The following is a 19817-nucleotide window of genomic DNA, read 5'->3' as shown; positions in this document are numbered from 1 at the left end:
ACTTCACTGCAGCCGTTCCTGGTCCTCGCTGCTGGGTCCACATTCTTGATAATGCCACTGTCTCTGGTAATGACACTGGGATCCTCAGTGACACTGATGTCCTCCTGAGAATCTCCATCCCACTGGATTCAAACTCCAAGCCAGAGAAATGTCGTCACTTCCTCCACCCCTAGTGGCAACTCCTTCACCTGAATGGGACCTTCCCCAACATGACTGACCTGAACACAGAGCCCTGTGTGGACGGCTGGGTGTATGACCACAGCTTGTTCTCCTCCACCATCATGACTGAGGTAAAGGCCCCATTTGCCTCTTGTCAGTATATGTTCCGGGTGTTTCAGTCAGTTCAGTTCAGTCGCTCGTTGTGTCCGACTCTTTGCGACCCCATGAACCGCAGCACACCAGGCCTCCCTGTCCATCACCAACTCCCGGAATCCACCCTGGGTGTTTTAGAAAAATGTCTGGGTGTTTAGAAAAACATAAAATAAGTGAAAGGTTGTTGCCGAACCACGAAAGACGCCGGGGTTCTTGGCCTCCGGAGAAGAATTCAATCCGGGCCCAGAGACGAGGCTTGATTGCTCAGAGCTTTTGTGTAATCAAGTTTTATTAAAGTATAAAAGGGTTAGAGAAAGCTTCTGACATAGACATCAGAAGGGGGCAGAAAGAGTGCCCCCTGCTAGTCTTTAGCTGGATATTATATAGTTACTAGCAGTCTGTTAATGAAAGAAAGAAAATGTCTCAAAACTCAGAGAATGGCACTAGGCCCCTCACCCACAAGATGCATTTTGAGATAATCTTGGCACCAGGTGAGTCATCCCGGGCCATAAAATGATTGACTTGAATCTTGGAGAAAGGCAGATTCAGTTCAGTTCAGTTCAATCGCTCAGTCTTGTCCGACTCTTTGCGACCCCATAAACCGTAGCACGCCAGGACTCCCTGTCCATCACCAACTCCCGGAGTCCACTCAAACCCATGTCCATCGAGTCGATGATGCCATCCAACCATCTCATCCTCTGCCATCCCCTTGTCCTACTGTCTTCAATCTTTCTCAGCATCAGGGTCATTTCCAATGAGTCAGGTCTTTGCATCAGGTGGCCAAATTAATGTATGACTATATCTACTTGTTTTAAGGGCTTCCAAGATGGCTCAGCAGTAAAGAATCCGCCTGCGAATGCAGGAGACACAGGAGAGGTGGGTTCAGTCCCTGAGTCGAGAGATTCTCTGGAGCAGGAAATGGTAACTCACTCTTGGGAAAAATTTTTGCCTGGGAAATTCCACGGACAGAGGAGCCTGGTGGGCTACAGTCCGTGGGGTCACAAAGAGCTGGACATGACTAAGTGGGCACAGACTCACACTTGTTTTAAACTGGTAGTCGTTTAAGTTCAAACACATTCTGAAAGTTCTGCATTTTAAAAATCCCCCTCCTCCACGTTTTGTATTTTTGATGTTGTATTTTAAATCTTCATGTTTATGCCCTGTTTTTTCTGTCTATAGTAGCTCTTTCAGTTTCTTTTCATCTTGTAATCTATATACTTGCTTATTTAAGCTGTAAATCCTCAGTCCTTAATGTGCATTTGCCTTTTCTAGTGGGCTTTTACCTTCTGCCAGCCCCACTCTGTTGCAGGACAGATCCACAGGGCTGCCGTGGCCTGTGAGGACTCTCAGCAGGTGTCAGGTGGTTAGCTGTCAGGGATCTGGGAGGTTTCTGAGGTGTCGCCTGAGTAAGCATCAATAATGGCTGCTCCACCCCTCCCAGGCTCTGCCCTGGGACCAGGTTGCCTCTGTGTCCCGTGGTCAAGTGTTTCTCCTGGTTGTGGGTACCCCAGATCCAGTGCAGGGCTGTGGCATGGGTTGAGTGGGGTGGGAGAGTTCCCTCAGAAATGGGGTGTGCAGCAAGGCAGCAGCGGGAAGCCTGGCAGCCTCTAGGGAAGCTCTCTCTATGCCCTGCTGTGGAGGCTAGCAAGCACATACGTGCTCCCCACAAGCTGAGTCCAGGCTCCCCACAGCCCTTCAATTATTCCCAGCAGTCCAAGGCGATCAAACCAGTCAATCCTAAAGGAAATCAACCCTGAATATTCTTTGGAAGGACTGATGCTGAATCCGAAGCTCCAATCCTTTGGCCACCTGATGCGAAGGGCTGACTCATTGGAAAAGACCCTGATGCTGGGAAAGATTGAAGACAGGAGGAGAAGTGGGTGACAGAGGATGAAATGGTTGGAGAGCATTACCAACTCAGTGGGCATGAGTTTGAGCAAGCTCCGGGAGATAATGACAGACAGGGAACCCTGGCAAGCTGCAGTCCACGGGATCACAAAGAGTTGGACATGATTGAGAGACTGAACAACAAGTCCTCCTACCAGCCACGGGGGATTGTTTCCTTCACATATGGCCCAGGACTGGGACGCCCAATCTGTGGCCTGACCTGCTCAGTCCCCAGGGTAGGTGTCCTCCTATGTCATCTCCCTTTTCCTCTGAGTCCTCTCCCAGGAGTGCAAGTCTGGACCTGATTGTGTTTCTTTCCTTCCTACCTGATTACATGTGTATCTTACATCCTTGGTTTACATAAGTCATTCTGCCAGTTTCCAGTTAGTTTGTGAATTTTTACATATATAGATTTTTTTTTTAATTAAAATTTTTTTGGCTGTGTTGTGTCTTCGTTGTTGCACGCGGGCTTTCTCTAGTTGCAGTGAGTGGGGTCTACTCTTTATTGTGGTGCTCAGGCTTCTCATTGCAGTGACTTCTCTTGTTGCAGAGCACAGGTTCTCATCAACTGCAGCACTGGGCTCTAATCTTACGGCTTGTGTCTTTCCTCTTTTGTTCATTACAGATTTGCAAACACAGTACCCTATTTTGGCATCTTTATGAATCTACAGCACTTTGGGAGCAATATATTCCTGTCCCAGGTTATCTTTGGAGCTCTCACTACTTTGCCCTCCTAGTACTGAATCACATGGGCCATTGACTAACCCAGATGCTTTTCATGTTCCTCGTGGGACTTTCCATTTTGGCCAACATGTTTGTGCTCCAAGGTGAGAGAAGACTGGAATTTGGGGAAAGGGAAGTGTCGTTTTCATGTCCTTCAGGAATTGCATTAGCCCTACTTGTCCAAAGCTAGGAATAAAGAGAAGTCCCGATAATGGCTTACTAAGTATTCCCACAAACGTTAGAAGTCCTGCTACTAGGTTGTTGGGAAAAGAGCCAAAGGTCCGTAAGGGCAGCTCTAGCATATCTTCACCTTCCTCACATTTGGAAGTATCTGAAAACGGGCACCATTTATTCTGAACAATTCCTCTAGGAGAGCATTTGTTCACTTGCCCATCACTCACTTGGGGCTTCCCAGGTGGCGCTAGTGACAAAAAACCCGCCTGTCAATGTGGGAGACATAGCAGAAGCAGGTTCGATCCCTGGTTTGGGAAGATCCCCTGGAGGGGAGCATGCCAACCCACTCCAGTATTCTTGCCTGGAGAATCCTCATGAAATGAGGAGCCTGGCAGACTACAGTCCATTGGGTTGCAAAAAGTCAAACATGACTTAAGTGACATAGGACATTGCCCATTCACACTTTTAAAAACAAGCATGGAGGAGTGAGGCCTTGCAATTATATCTCAGGTGAGGACATAGAATGGTCACGCCCTCTGTCAGGGCTCTTCATTACCAACTTTGATGACTGGTCTATTTCCTCACCTCTATGTTCCACATATGAGTGTGATGTTAAGTCATCATGACTACAGCTCTTGCTTGTGAGAGTCTCTCAGGTAATGAAAAGAATTCCTCTTTTTTAAAAAGTGAATGTCTGTACAGTTGGGACCAGGATTTAAGCAGAGTAAAATCCTTGTCCATTTCCTGTTAGATTACTTTATAAGTTAACAGAACGATGCCATGTAATGATTCGTGGTTGTTTAGTTGCTAAGTCATGTCCGACACTTTGCGAACACTTGGACTGTAGCCCTCCAGGCCCCTCTGTCCGTGGGATTTCCCAGGCAAGAATACTGGAGGGGGTTGCCATTTCCTTCTCTAGGGGATCTTCCTGACTCAGGGATTGAACCCAAGACTCATGCATCACAGGTGGATTCCTTACCGCTGAGCCACCAGGGAAGCCTATGTAACAATCAGGAGAACCTTAGTGGGTACAGTGCTTCACCTTGCACAATGCAGGAATGTGCTTCACAGCCTTAGAGATGAGTGGACTTTGCTCCTCAGAATATCATTAGTAATGCCTGATTACTTTCTTACAAGAGAGTTCTGTCCAATATATAATGCTATAATTAGATTTCTTTTCTTTTTTTTTTTTTGATCAAATGACTTTTTTTTTTTTTATTTTAGTTGGGGGCTAATTACTTTACAATATTGTAATAGTTTTTGCCATACATTGACATGAATCAGCCATGGGTTTACATGTGTTCCCCTTCCTGGACCCCCCCACCCGCCTCCCTCCCCATCCCATCCCTCTGGGTCATCCCATTGCCCTGGCCCTGAGCCCTTGTCTCATGCATCGAACAAGGAATGGTGTTCTATTTCACATATGATAATATACATGTTTCAATGCTATTCTCCCAGAACGTCCCACCCTCACCTTCTCCCTCAGAGTCCATAGAGTGTAGAATACAGATTCCCTGAACGTTTTTTCATTTGTTCCCAAATCCTGACATTCCCCCCACCCCCCAAATAGAAGTTTCCATTCTTGGTTCCTCATGTCTAACAGTGATGTAGATCTGGGTTCTCTTCAGCCTGTCCACTAACAGAGCAGTCCTGTTTTATTACTCTCTGGTGTCATACTTATCCCATGTCAATGCTGCATCTGCTCTAGGTTGACCGAGTCTTTTATGTTTACCTGGAACTTTCCTTTTTTTTTCAATGAAAATCCCACACTGCTAAGACCTCCTAATTCCAGGAAAACCAGGAAACCCTGCACTTGAATTGTAAGGTCTTCCAGGTTAGAGCTGAGTCTTAGACTCAGCAATCATCCACATGACAGTTCTACCTTCTACAATAAGGATATAGCAAGTACTGGACAGAACAAGTAAATGCAAATTTCCACCAGACTCACCTTTTCTTCTGATTCTTTGGCAAATCTCAGCTATGCACAGAGAGTTGCTATAATTAATTCAGATAGTTTTATGTACTTTTAACCACCTGTGTTGATAATGTTACATTTCTCACATCGTTAACTTGTTCTATGCTCCCTGCCACTGTACAGTTATCTACAATATATTTCAAAAATGTAATTAACCTATAAGGGTTTTTTTTTTTTCTGACTAAATTTGGTGGATGCTGATTCCTTCAATGCAGATTTCTTAGTCTCCCTGCTCTTTGTGTCTCCAGAAATGCAGACTCTACGTTTGACTTTGGCAAGTGTGGGAATGGGCTGTGTTGCTGCCGCTGTCTCCAGTAATTCTGTCCATAACTCTGAACTCATGCCCACTCTACTCAGGTAAAATATTTTGTGGATGCTCTGCCAGGGCCCCAAATAGGACTTTCCCAGGTAATTGATCAGGAATAATCAAAATAAGATCTGTTAACTAGAAGGCATTCATTTGTAATCATAATAGTAACAACATACTAACAACAATTACCCAAAGTTTATTGAAAAACTAGACTGCATGCCATGTACTATGTTAAGCAGTACTTCAGTGTCTGTCTCATTAATCTTTTGGACCACTTGTCAGGGTAGTTGCAATGCATTAACATACTGTTTAAAATGATGAAAATGGGTTTTAATACACTTTGATCCTGACAAAGACAGCTAGAATCACAGAACAAATCTCAAAAACAAGTGTCTTTCATCAAACTCATGTATGCAATAATTGTGTTTTATGTCTTCCATTACAATGTCAAAGGGGGCTTCCCTGGTGTCTCAGCGGTAAAGAATCTGCCTGCAATGCAGGAATCACAGAAGATGCGAGTCTGATCCCTGAGTCAGGAAGATCCCCTGGAGGACAGCATGGCAACACACTCCAGTATTCTTGTCTGGAGAATCTCATGGACAGAGAAGCCTGGCAGGCTAGTCCCTAGGGTTGCAGAGTTGGACACAACTGAAGCAACTTAACACACATAATGTCAAAGAAGTAGATCATAAATTACATGTATAGAATTTTTTTACTGAATTATTATGCATTTTTCTGTTTTACCTCTCAGAGCAAAAGCTTCAGGATTAAATATGATGGCTAGCCGTCTATGGGGTCGCACAGAGTTGGACATGACTGAAGCGATTTAGCAGCAGCAGCAGCAGCAGTAGGTGTGGGGCAGCAACTGGCTCCCCTGCTGATGACCCTAGTGGTCTATCTACCCAGTTTACCCTGGATCATCTATGGAGTGTGTCCTATCCTTGCTGGTCTTCTCGTCCTTCTTCTACCTGAAACCAGAAATATGCCTCTGCTTGACACCATCCAGGATGTGGAAAATAAGTGAGTAACCTTCTACCGTCTCCTGGAAGGGACTGTATGCTTTGGATCTGTGGGTGAAAAATGTAACACACTGCGTAAGCCCCTCAGATCACTGGGGAGGCTGAGCCTTGCCTAGGATACTCCCATCTTGAGCCATTGCCTTCATGAATGGCAATGTCATTTCTAGCCACTGTAAGGTCCAGTGTAGACTGCAGAGATCCCCTCTGCCCTGTTCTCAATGGTAGCTTTAGTACTGAAGCGACAATAATTAGCTCGATTATAAGGGCACATCCTACCTGCCCTCATGAGCGACACACATTCCTGATGGTGTTTCATGGTTCTCAGATCCATAAGTGCTAACGACTCTCTTTGAAAATATATTAGAGAGATAAATCTTGTGTTGGTGTCTGTAAAATTAGGCAATTTTGCTTCCATAAATAATGAAAATATTGAGGACAGGGAAAATAAGAGACTGGTAAAAGATACTTTTAAATAAGAAAAATGGTATATTAGTCACCTAGAGCTTCCAAAATAAAGTTCCACAAACTGAGTTACTTAAAGACATTTATTATCTTATGGTTCTGGAGCCTGGAATTCTGACTCAAGTTGTTGGCAAGGCCATGCTTCCTCTGAAACCTCTAGGAAAGATCTGTTCCAGATCTCTCCTGGCTTCTGGTATTAATAGTCCCTTGGCTTGTGGCAGCATAATTCCAATCTACACACAGATCTCCCTGGCATGCCTGCCTGTCTAAATGTTCCCTTTACATAAAGACACTAGTCCTATTGGATAAGTAACCAATCTTGCTCCAGTATGACCTCATCTTAATTAATCATATAGACAACAGCCCCTTACCACATTTGGAAATCTTCCTAAGATTCCGAGTATTAAATACTGAGATACTTCAATGTATGAAATTTTAGGATGGATGCAATTAAATACATAACACATGGGAAATCCCTCAAGATTTTCAATCCACTTCTTGATTTTGCAAAGGTGTCATAGGCCAAAGATTTAAAGAGACCGAGTGAGAGCAGCAACTTTCAAAACTGTTTTCTTGGGTCTGCAGAGCCCACACAGCCTTTTCCAGCATGAGTGTCAATTCCATGTATTTTACTGAATCTAAAAAAGATGATGTGAGAGGATCAGTTTGTGCATGGAGAGTACACAGGCTTATTTTTTCTTCTTGTTTTTATTTGCTGATTGGTTGGTTGATTGGTTGTTTCTGTTTTGCTTTTCCAGCAAAAAACTCTCAAGAGAAGCAAACGAAAAAGACTGCTACATAAAAGTGACAAAATTTTAAGGTGCTTTCATAAGCTGACTGGTAAGGAAAAGAAAAATATGAAGGAAAAAAAAAACCTGGGAGTTTTCCTTTATATCTCCAAACTAGGAAGAAAATATACTAGAAAAATGAATCTCATTTACAATTATGGCATTACTTTGCACATAAACACATAACTTGAGGGAACATGTAAACTTTGCACAATCTAATATTTTGAGGCAGTGATTGAAAAAAGTTTTGAATTTATCAATAAATTATTAACGGGGAAAACGATTCAGAACTAGAGGAACATCATGTAATTAGGATGTGGCTGGTTGATGTATACAAGTAGAATAATTTAAAGCATTGCCTGAATAATCACACAAAATATCCTATTATTTTATGCCTGTTGTGCTCCTATGTACCCTCTTTACCTGAGAAAATATTTTCAAAATAATTAATAAACTCTTCAAAATTAGGACCCCTCTTTCCCAATAAAAATTAAAACGTACAAAACTCCTGAACAAGTGAAAACATATCAAACTATGTAGCAGTAGAAAGCAGAGTTGGCACCAGGACTAACTTTGGTTGAGACCACTTGCCATGGCAAGTCCAGTAATGTGATCTAGTGGTCTGCAGTTAAAGTACCAAGCAACTTACTTACAAGGATGAGTGAAAACAACAGTGCTCACGTCCGAATCCCTGCTCTGCCAAGCAAGGAGAAAGTTTATTCAGATGGAATTAGTATGAAATGGGACTTAATATGGGGCTTCCCAGGTGGCGCTAGTGGTAAAGAAACTGCCTGCCAATTCAGGAGACGTAAGAGACGCGGTTCGATCCGTGGGTTGGGAAGATCCTCTGGAGGAGGGCGTGGCAACCCACTCCACTATTCTTGCCTGGGAAATAACATGGACAGAGGAGCCTCGTGGGCTACAGTCCATAGGGTCGCAAAGATTCGGACACGACTGAAGCCACTTGGCACGCACGCTCGGGACTTCATATTACCGTTTTAACAAATTCCTTCATGTAAAGACGTTATAGATACCACTTTTCCTCCCACTTCCCCCACTTTCTTTTCCTTCAGAACACTCATCACAACTCAACATTTGGACATAAGATATATGTTGAAATAGGAGCTAAAATACTTAAAGAATCAACTAAGAACATAAGCAATTACAGATTTGATTATACTTGAGGATATGAATAGACTGATCATTAGTTTTCTAAACTGATCAGGTTTCTTTCCTTCTTTCATTAATATTTCAAATTATCAAGCAGAAGACAAAGTAAACAAAGCAATATTTAATTTTGACATCTTCATACCTTGAAGTCAAACAGATTGTTATGTATAGAGCGGCATATGGTGAATTATAAATAGATTTACAAAAATCAGTGTAGCAGATGTAACCCGAGGTTAAAACAAATTCATACACATGTGACATCATAAATCATTGGCAAATTGAAAAATTATGTGCTCTTTGGAAATATATTCACTGAAATGATAACAATGGTGACTTTTTGGGAAATTTTTGTTTTGTATTGGGCTGTAGCCAATTAACAGTGTTGTGATCATTTCAGGTGAACAGCCAAGGGACTCAATCATACAAATACATGTATCCATTCTCCCCCAAACTCCCCTCCCATCCAGGTGGCCGCATAACATTGAGCAGAGTTCCATGTGCTATACAGTAGGTCCTTGTTGATTATCCATTTTAAATACAGCATTGTATACATGTAATGGTGGCCTTTTAATGATGGATTTTAAGTGATTATTTTGTTCAATGCATGATACAGGGTGCTCGGGGCTGGTGCACCAGGATGACCTGGAGGGATGGGATGGAGAGGGAGGTGGGAGGGGGGTTCTGGAAGGGGAAAACATGTACACCCATGGTGGATTCATGTCAATGTATGGCAAAACAAATACAATATTGTAAAGTTAAAAAATAGATAAATAAACTAATTTAAAAAAATAAAAAATAAGTGATTATTTCTTTGCAGTTTTCTCTTTTCATATTTTTAACAATTAGCATGTATAATTTAAAATATTATAGAGACATAAAAATCAAAAGTTTTTAATTTTAAAATTTTATTGGAGTAATGTTGATTTACAACCAAGAGCTTTTTAAAATGGAAGATGAACATGAATAAAAATCCTACCTAAAAACAAGAAAGGACAATTTACAAAATTATTATAAAAATGGCCCTTAAAATATGAAAAGATATTAAACTTGACCCATGATAAGTGAAGTACAAATTTGAACCATAATAGATTCTATTTTCTAGCCATCATATTGGCAAAATGTGAAAAGCTTGAAAATAAACTCTGTCGGTAAAATAAAAAAAAAACAAACAGGAAAACTGGAAAGCACCTCAATTTTCTAATTGAGTAAATTAGGAATATATCCATCCAGCAAGCCTGCTTCCACATCTGCCATTAGAAAGGATGAACATAGCAGTATGCATCAAAGAGAGAAAAAAAGCCCAACATAAGTTAGGAAAGCAGGATGAAACAAAGTATGGAATAGGACACTATTCTTATGGGGAGAAGTAAAGGTTGGGTGTATTTAGCCAAAATATTAGCATTAGTATCCATGTGTATTATTACTGTCCAGCGCTTTTATGAAGCAAATTTTTGTATTTCTAACATATTATGTAAAAAACTTTAAATTCTGTAGTGAAAGGAAATAAAAACACTTTCTCTACAGGGGAACATTATTTGTGTATATTTGCAAATTTCCGCCAGGAAGGAAGAAGTAGTTTTCCATGGCAGGGGCTTTGGGGCTGTGGGATTTACAGGAGCCCTATCGCACTATCCCTTCTCACCTCCATGAAGCTAAAGCTGGAACCCCCTAGGCACCAGTTTACAACAAGACCTGACTAAACTGGCCATGGGCCCACCCTTTCCAAAGGCTCTTCACTTCAGCTTGTGGAGGCCCAGCAGCCCCTCCTAACCCCAGCCCCTCTTCCTTAGGCACTCATCAGAGCCCTCCTTGAATCAAGCCCCCACACCTTATCCTGCCATGGAGACCCTCTGGGGACACCAACTCTAAGGCCAAGGATCACCTGAAGGCTCCCTGAATAGCCTTCCTTCCTGAGAAAATATTCTGAATAGACTGGCCTTTCCCTACACAAGGTCCTTCTCTGTGAGACTGGGAAGTGCATGCAAGTGGGCAGGCAGGGAAGGAGGGTGCTGAACAAGAGCCAATCCCATCCCATCCATGCTCCCGGAAACTTCCATGTGTCACCTACACAACTCTGTGCACTTAGACATGTGGTTGGAAGTAACTTTTTTCCATTTTGCACTTTGGACTGAAGTCATTGAATGTGATTGCTCACTTTTCTCAGTAAATGTGAGACTGTAACTGAAGGAAAGTTACACGGCTCAAAATAGCCTGGAGTTAAAACTCCCCTCCGGGTCCTCCCCACCATTCTATGCAAAACAAAGAACTCTCTCACCTAAAGGAAAAAAAATGGACATTAAAGTTGATTACACCTAGCTCCCAGCCGGTCCAGCCTCTGGCCGAGCTCCAGAATTCCTTGCCCCAGCTGTTTAAGAGATAACTACTCCAAACAACTTTGGAGAAGAACAGGCCCCCTTAAGACAGCAGGTTTCCACATCCATGCCTATATATACTTACTCTTTTCTTGGGTTAGTGCAGCAGCTCACTAATCTGACTGCTGCCCCTTCTCGCCTCATTAAAGGTGATCTGTTCCTGTAAAGTGCCAGTCTCGTTCTTTCTCCGAACCTCACCTTCTCTAACTCCCTTACCCTACAGTAACTACCAAGTGAATCCTTAGAATTCCCTGGCAGTTGTACTATACTTGCAGGTTGATATATGCTGTGTCTTTAGGGGGGGACCAGTCATCCAATTTTTGTACAACACTGCCTCTCATGTGTGTACTCCTGCTGGGAACCCTGTTACTTACGTCAGTTAAGGGACAAATAACAGTGGAGATCTCATTTTTCATTCCCCTGTATCTTTATTCCCAAACTATGCATTTTTCCTTCTGCACAGCATGGCCTTCTCCTGCCCAAAGCCAAACCTTTCATTTTTACAAGGAATCTCACTTCCTCATATCTCTTGAAAGACTTGGCTTCTATGAATATCTTTAATTTCTTCCTCTTCATTATATTTCTCTCTCTTGCTACCAAACTTTATGAGCTACTTTGATTTCTCTTTGTTTCCATGTGTTCCTTTCTTTATTTTTCCTTTGAAAATTTTAATTGTGGACTTTATTGACAGAAACAATTTTCAAAAGGCGCTCCTGTGTACACCATGTATACAAATATTAAACATCTAGCACTAGTTTGAAGGAATAAAATTGAGACCAGAAAAGTAAACCCTAAAGTAATGGTCAATTGATTTTTAACCAAGGAGACAAGAAAAATTCAGTGGGGGAAAGGAAGTCTTTAAGAAATGATGCTTGAACAAATAGATGAACACAAAAATTTTCTGGACCTCCACACTACACCATGAACAAAAGGACAAACAAACAAAGCTCAAGAGTGATCATAGATGTTTTTCATATATGCTGTTTTGTAGCTTTATTGATACACAAAATTGTACACATTTAGTGTATATGTTTTGTTGAGATTGTGTATATGCATATACATACGATACTACCACTACCTTAAGGCACTGACCCTACAGACCGTCTCCGAAAATTTCCATATGCTCTTTTGTAGTTTTTTAATGAACACTTCACACAAAATCCATCTCTTCAACATATGTATAGATATATAGGTTGCAATAGGTCTTCATTGTTGCATGTGGGCTTTCTCTAGTTGCAGCAAGGGGGGCTAATCTTCCTTGTGGCGCATAGGCTTCTCATTGCAGTGGCTTTTCTTGTGGAGCACAGACCCTAGGTGCATGGGCTTCAGCAGTTGCAGCACATGGGCTTAGTAGTTGCAGCTCTTGGGCCCTAGAGTGCATGGGCTTCTGTAGTTGTGGCACACAGGCTTAGTTGCTCCAAGACATGTGAGTCTTCCCAGACCACAGATTGAACCCGTGTCCCAAGCATAGGCAAGTGGATTCTTATCCACTATACCTCCCGGAAATTCCCCCTTCAACATATTTTAAAATGTATAATACCATAGTTTACCTATAGCCTTATTTATCTTGAAAAAATAAACCTATACCCATTGAAAAACAATTCTCCCCTCCCCACAGCCTCTGACAGCTACCATTCATTCTACTCTCTGTTTCTATGATTTTGACTATTTTAGGACCTCAGATAATTGGAATCATGCAGTATTTGTCCTTCTGTCACTGGATTATTTCACTTGTTTAATATCTTAATGTCTGTATGCTTATCCATATTGTCCCAAATGATAGGATTTGCTTTCCTTTAAAGGCTAAATAATATTCTATTTGTTAGCAAGACAAACAGAATTGTGTCATAAAACATCTCAAAGAAATCAGGGGAAAACTTTTTAGATATTGGTCTTGGCCATGATTTCATAGAAGACACCAAAATTACAGGTGATAAAACCAAGATAGAAAGCTGGGACTACACTACACTCAAAAGCTTCTACACAGCAAAGGAAACAATCAACAAAATGAAGAGGCCAATGTTCTCTTTATCAGGGTGAAGTCCCCTTCTATTGTGCATTTACTGAACATTCTTACCATGCAGGGGTTTTGCATGTTAAGAAATAATTTTTTTTATATTGACATAGTTGAGTAGTTTTGAGTTATCTATCTATTGATATATTATTAGTTAATTGTTAGCTAAATCAATTTTGTATTTTTGGGATTAATAACACTTGGTTGTGTTTATATAGTAATCATTTTATAGTTGGTACATAGTTCACTAGTATTTTATTGGGGATTTTTGCATCCACATCCCAAAGGAAATTGGCCTGAAACTATCAACAAAATGAAAAGGCAACTATGGGATAAGAGAAAATATTTGCAAATAGCACATCAGAGAAGGAGTTAAAATACACAAAACTCCTCACACAACTCAATAATAACAATAACAAAACACCTGAAATAGAAGAACAAAGCAGAGTTTCTTCCAAAGGGTCATGCAGATGGCCAAAAAATACATGAAACGATGTCAGCATCACTAATCACTGGGGAAATAAAAATCAAAACCACAATGAGCTATCCCCTCACATCAAATGCTACGACTATCAAAAAGAATCCCACTCCAGTTTCATCCATCTCAATAGAACCGATTCAAATGTATTTTTTTTAATGGCTGAATAATATTTCATTGTGTATATGTACCACAGCTTTCTTATCCATTCGTCTGTTGATGGACATCTAGGTTGCTTCCATGTCCTGGCTATTGTAAACAGTGCTGCGATGAACATTGGGGTACACGCGTCTCTTTCAATTCTGGTTTCCTCAGTGTGTATACCCAGCAGTGGGATTGTTGGGTCATATGGCAGTTCTATTCCCAGTTTTTTAAGGAATCTCCACACTGTTCTTCATAGTGGCTGTACTAGTTTGCATTCCCACCAACAGTGTAAGAGGGTTCCCTTTTCTCCACACCCTCTCCAGCATTTATTGCTTGTAGACTTTTGGGTAGCAGCCATTCTGACTGGTGTGAAATGGTACCTCATTGTGGTTTTGATTTGCATTTCTCTAATAATGAGTGATGTTGAGCATCTTTTCATGTGTTTGTTAGCCATCTGTATGTCTTCTTTGGAGAAATGTCTGTTTAGTTCTTTGGCCCATTTTTTGAGAATAACATTGAAACATGTATATTATCATATGTGAAACAGAACACCATTCCATGTTCGATGCATGAGACAAATGCTCAGGGCTGGGGCAATGGGATGACCCAGAGGGGTGGGATGGGGAGGGAGGTGGGAGGGGGGTCCAAGAGGGGGAACGCATGTAAACCCATGGCTGATTCATGTCAATGTATGGCAAAAACTACTACAATATTGTAAAGTAATTAGCCCCCAACTAAAATAAATAAATTTATTAAAAAAAAAAAGAAGAATCCCACTTCTGGTAATATATCTGAGGGAAATTAAAATAGTATATTGAGATAAAGTGTACTGTCATGTTTATTGCTGCATTATCAAAATAGCCAAGATATGGAAACGAAGTGTTGTCAATGGATGAATGGATTTTTAAAAAAGTGGTATACACATACCACTCCAGTATTCTTGCCTGGGAAATCCCATGGACAAAGAGCCTGGAAGGCTGGAGTCCATGAGGTCGCAAAAGAGTTGGACATGAGTTCACGACTAAACAACACACACACACACACACACACACACAATGGAATACTATATGGCCATGGAAAGGAAGAAAATCCTTCCATTTGTGGTAACACAGTTGGACCTTGAGGACATTAAACTGAGATAAGTCAGTCGGAAATAGATAAACACTGTATGATGTCATGTGTATGTGGAATCTTAAAAAGCCAAATTTATGAAAATAGAAATTAGAATGGTTTGTTGCCAGCAGTTTGGGAAAGGGAGAATTAGAGTGATGTTGTTCAAGGGCACAAACTTGCAGGTATAGATAAATACTACAGATAAGTAAGTTCTAGAGAACTAATATATAGCATAGTGATTATAGTAAAAAATACCATTTTATAAACTTTAAAGTTGTTTATGAGATGAGTTTTTTTATGGACTCAAATTTTATTTTGTTTTTTTAACTTTTATTTTGTATTGGAGTATAACTAATTAACAACATTGTGATAGTTTCAGGTAACAGCGAAGGGACTCAGCTGTACATATACATGTATCCATTCTCCCCCAAACTCCCTTCCCATTCAGGCTGCCACATAACACTGAGCAGAGTTCCATGTGCTATACAGTAAGTCCTTGTTGGCTATCCGTTTTTAAATAGAATTTTAACTCTATTCATAGTTTTACAACTATTGCCATGTGAAGAAGAACTACCAGATCTTTTGCAGTTCAGTTCATATATTTAAAAAAGTAACCATTTCCAGCTCTTTCTCTTTCCACTTCATGTGAAATTTCTACTGTAAATTTTAACTGATGTATAGTAACTCAAGAAAGATATTTTGCTACTTTATTTTCATTGAAATAGCTTTCCCTCTTCTTTTAAAATAACTTTTTACTTTGTATTGGGGTAAAGCTGATTGACAATGTTGTGATAGACTCAGGTGAACAAGGAGGTGACACAACCACCTGTATACATGTATCCATTCTTTCCCAAACCCCCTCCCATCCAGGCTGCCACATAACATTGAGCAGAGTTGATGTGCTATACAGTAGGTCATTGTTGGTTATTCATTTTAAATACAGCAGTGTGTACACATCCATCCCAAACTCTCTAACTATCCCTTCTTCCCATCTTTCCTCCCAGCAACCAGGAGATGAGATTTTAATTGTTTTCACCACAGAAAAAAAGAAATTGTGAATGTGTGATATAGTAGAGATGTTAGCTGATGTTATGCTGGTAATCATACTGCAATATATAAATGTATCAAATCAACACATAATATACCTCAAACTTATGTGATACCATATGTGACTTATATCTCAGTTTTAAAAAATGAAAGGAAACTGGTTTCTGCCGTAGTCTGTTTGGAGTGCCATGTCAAAATGCCATGGACTGGTATCACTTCCCCAAATCACTTCCCAGTTGTTTCTTTCTGTCTCATGACTATTTTGTTCCTCTGGTCCTCTTTTAATACCACCTTTTGTTTCAATTAAATATTTTCTAGTGTATCATTTAATTCATTTAAAAAATTTAAACTATTTTTCCCTCAGTGGTTGCTCTAAAGTTTACAAAACACAACATAACCTATCAGAAACTATTTCATATTTATACTCTTTAAATTTTAAGAATACATAGAAACTTTACTCCTATATACTTCTATTTTCTCTCCCATCTACTTGAAACATTTTTTATTTATTTTATTTCTGCCTCTTCATACTGTAAAAAATAAAATGTTTGCTTCTTGGAAGAAAAGCTATGACCAACCTAGATAGCATATTAAAAAGCAGAGACATTACTTTGCCGACAAATGTTCATCTAGTCAAAGCTATGTTTTTTCCAGTAGTCATGTATGGATGTGAGAGTTGGACTATAAAGAAAGCTGAGCGCTGAAGAATTGATGCTTTTGAACGTGGTGTTGGAGAAGACTCTTGAGAGCCCCTTGGACTTCAAGGAGATCAAACCGGTCAATCCTAGGGGAAATCAGTCCTGAATATTCATTGGAAGGATTGATGCTAAAGCTGAAACTCCAATACTTTGGCCACCTGATAGGAAGCGCGCTGTGGCGCACTGAGGGCGGCGCTACCCGGGGCTGGAGGTCAGGGGCGGCGGAGGAGAGGAGCGACTGCGAGTCAGAGGTAAGGGGCGGCGGCTGCACTTTGTTGGAGCAGCTGTGAAGAGAGACCCTGTGTCCAAGGTAAGAGAAATCCAGGTAAGACGGTGGGCACTGAGAGAGGGGATCAGGGGGCAGACAGGCTGAAACTACAGTCATGGACAGCTAACCAATCTGATCACACGGACCACAGCCTTGTCTAACTCAGTGAAACTAAGCCATGCCGTGTGGGGCCACCCAAGACGGACAGGTCATGGTGGAGAGGTCTGACAGAATGTGGTAAACTGGAGAAGGGAATGGCAAACCACTTCAGTAGTCTTGCCTTGAGAACCCCATGAACAGTATGAAAAGCCAAAAATATATGACACTGAAAGATGAACTCCCCAGGTCGGTAGGTGCCCAATATGCTACTGGAGATCAGTGGAGAAATAACTACAGGAAGAATTAAGGGATGGAGCCAAAGCAAAAACAACACCCAGTTGTGAATGGGACTGGTAATAGAAGCAAGATTCAATGCTGTAAAGAGCAATATTGCATAAGAACCTGGGATGTTAGGTCCATGAATCAGGGCAAATTGGAAGGGGTCAAAAAGGAGATGGCAAGAGTGAACACCGACATTCTAGGAATCAGTGAACTAAGATGGACTGGAATGAGTGAATTTAACTCAGATGACCATTATATCTACTACTGTGGGCAAGAATCCCTTAGAAGAAATGGAGTAGCCATCATAGTCAACAAAAGAGTCCGAAATGCAGTACTTGGATGCAATCTCAAAAATGACAGAATGATCTCTGTTCGTTTCCAAGACAAACCATTCAATATCATGGTAATTGAAGTCTATACCCCGACCAGTAACGCTGAAGAAGCTGAACTTGAATGGTTCTATGAAGACCTACAAGACCTTCTAGAACTAACACCCCCAAAAGATGTCCTTTTCATTATAGGGGACTGGAATGCAAAAGTAGGAAGTCAAGACACACGTGGAGTAACAGGCTAATTTGGCCTTGGGGTACAGAATGAAGCAGGGCAAAGGCTAATAGAGTTCTGCCAAGAGAATGCACTGGTCATAGCAAACACCCTCTTCCAACAACACAAGACAAGACCCTACACATGGATATTACCAGATGGTCAACACCGAAATCAGATTGATTATATTCTTTGCAGCCAAAGATGGAGAAGCTCTATACAGTCGGCAAAAACAAAACCGGGAGCTGACTGTGGCTCAGATCATGAACTCCTTATTACCAAATTCAGACTTAAATTGAAGAAAGTAGGGAAAACCACTAGACCATTCAGGTATGACCTAAATCAAATCCCTTATGATTACACAGTAGAAGTGAGAAATAGATTTAAAGGACTAGATCTGATAGACAGAATACCTGATGAACTATGGATGGAGGTTCATGACATTGTACAGGAGACAGGAATCAAGACCATCCCCAAGAAAAAGAAATTCAAAAAAGCAAAATGACTGTCTGAGGAGGCCTTACAAATAGCTGTGAAAAATAGCTGTGAAAAGACGGGAAGTGAAAAGCAAAGGACAAAAGGAAAGATATACCCATTTGAATGCAGAGTTCCAAAGAATAGCAAGGAGAGATAAGAAAGCCTTCCTCAGCAATCAATGCAAAGAAATAGGAGAAAACAATAGAATGGGAAAGACTAGAGATCTCTTTAAGAAAATTAGAGATACCAAGGGAGCATTTCATGCAAAGAAGGGCTCAATAAAGGAAAGAAATGGTAGGGACCTAACAGAAGCAGAAGATATTAAGAAGAGGTGGCAAGAATACACAGAAGAATTGTACAAAAAACTTCTTTGTGACCCAGACAATCACGATGGTGGGATCACTCACCTAGAGCCAGACATTCTGGAATGTGAAGTCAAGTGGACCTTAGGAAGCATGACAACGAACAAAGCTAGTGGAGGTAATGGAATTCCAGTTGAGCTATTTCAAATCCTGAAAGATGATGCTGTGAAAGTGCTGCACTTGATATGCCAGCAAATCTGGAAAACTCAGCAGTGGCCACAGGACTGGAAAAGGTCAGTTTTCATTCCAATCCCAAAGAAAGGCAATGCCAAAGAATGCTCAAACTACTGCACAATTGCACTCATCTCACATGCTAGTAAAGTAATGCTTCAAATTCTCCAAGCCAGGCTTCAGCAATAGGTGAACCATGAACTTCCAGATGTTCAAGCTGGATTTAGAAAAGGCAGAGGAACAAGAGATCATATTGCCAACATCCGATGGATCATTGAAAAAGCAAGAGAGTACCAGAAAAACATCTATTTCTGCTTTATTGACTATGCCAAAGCCTTTGACTGTGTGGATCACAATAAACTGTGGAAAATTCTGAAAGAGATGGGAATACCAGACCACCTGACCTGCCTCTTGAGAAACCTGTATGCAGGTCAGGAAGCAAAAGTTAGAACGACACGAAACAACAGAGTGGTTCCAAATAGGAAAAGGAGTATGTCAAGGCTTTTTATTGTCATCCTGCTTATTTAACTTATATGCAGAATACATCACGAGAAACGCTGGGCTGGAGGAAACACAAGCTGGAATCAAGATTGCCGGGAGAAATATCAATAACCTCAGATATGCAGATGACACCACCCTTATGGCAGAAAGTGAAGAAGAACTAAAGAGCCTCTTGATGAAAGTGAAAGTGGAGAGTGAAAAAGTTGGCTTAAAGTTCAACATTCAGAAAACTAAGATCATGGCATCTGGTCCCATCACTTCATGGCAGATAGATAGGGAAACAGTGGAAACAGTGGCTGACTTTATTTTTCTGGGCTCCAAAATCACTGCAGATGGTGACTGCAGCCCTGAAATTAAAAGACGCTTACTCCTTGGAAGGAAAGTTATGACCAACCTAGATAGCATATTAAAAAGCGGAGACATTACTT

At 41.0% G+C, this 19817-nt stretch overlaps 1 pseudogene; it reads left to right on the top strand.

Annotated features, from left to right (window-relative positions):
- The first annotated feature begins 209 nt into the window (after positions 1-209).
- On the top strand, positions 210-7681 carry LOC145522383 (solute carrier family 22 member 10-like; annotated as a pseudogene).
- Positions 7682-19817: the final 12136 nt, after the last annotated feature.

Source organism: Giraffa tippelskirchi, chromosome 10, assembly GCF_054371585.1.
Source record: "Giraffa tippelskirchi isolate mGirTip1 chromosome 10, T2T-mGirTip1v1.2.pri, whole genome shotgun sequence".
Classification (NCBI taxonomy): domain Eukaryota; kingdom Metazoa; phylum Chordata; class Mammalia; order Artiodactyla; family Giraffidae; genus Giraffa; species Giraffa tippelskirchi.
Note: the sequence above shows the minus strand (reverse complement) of the source record. Positions and strands in the feature narration are given on the sequence as shown.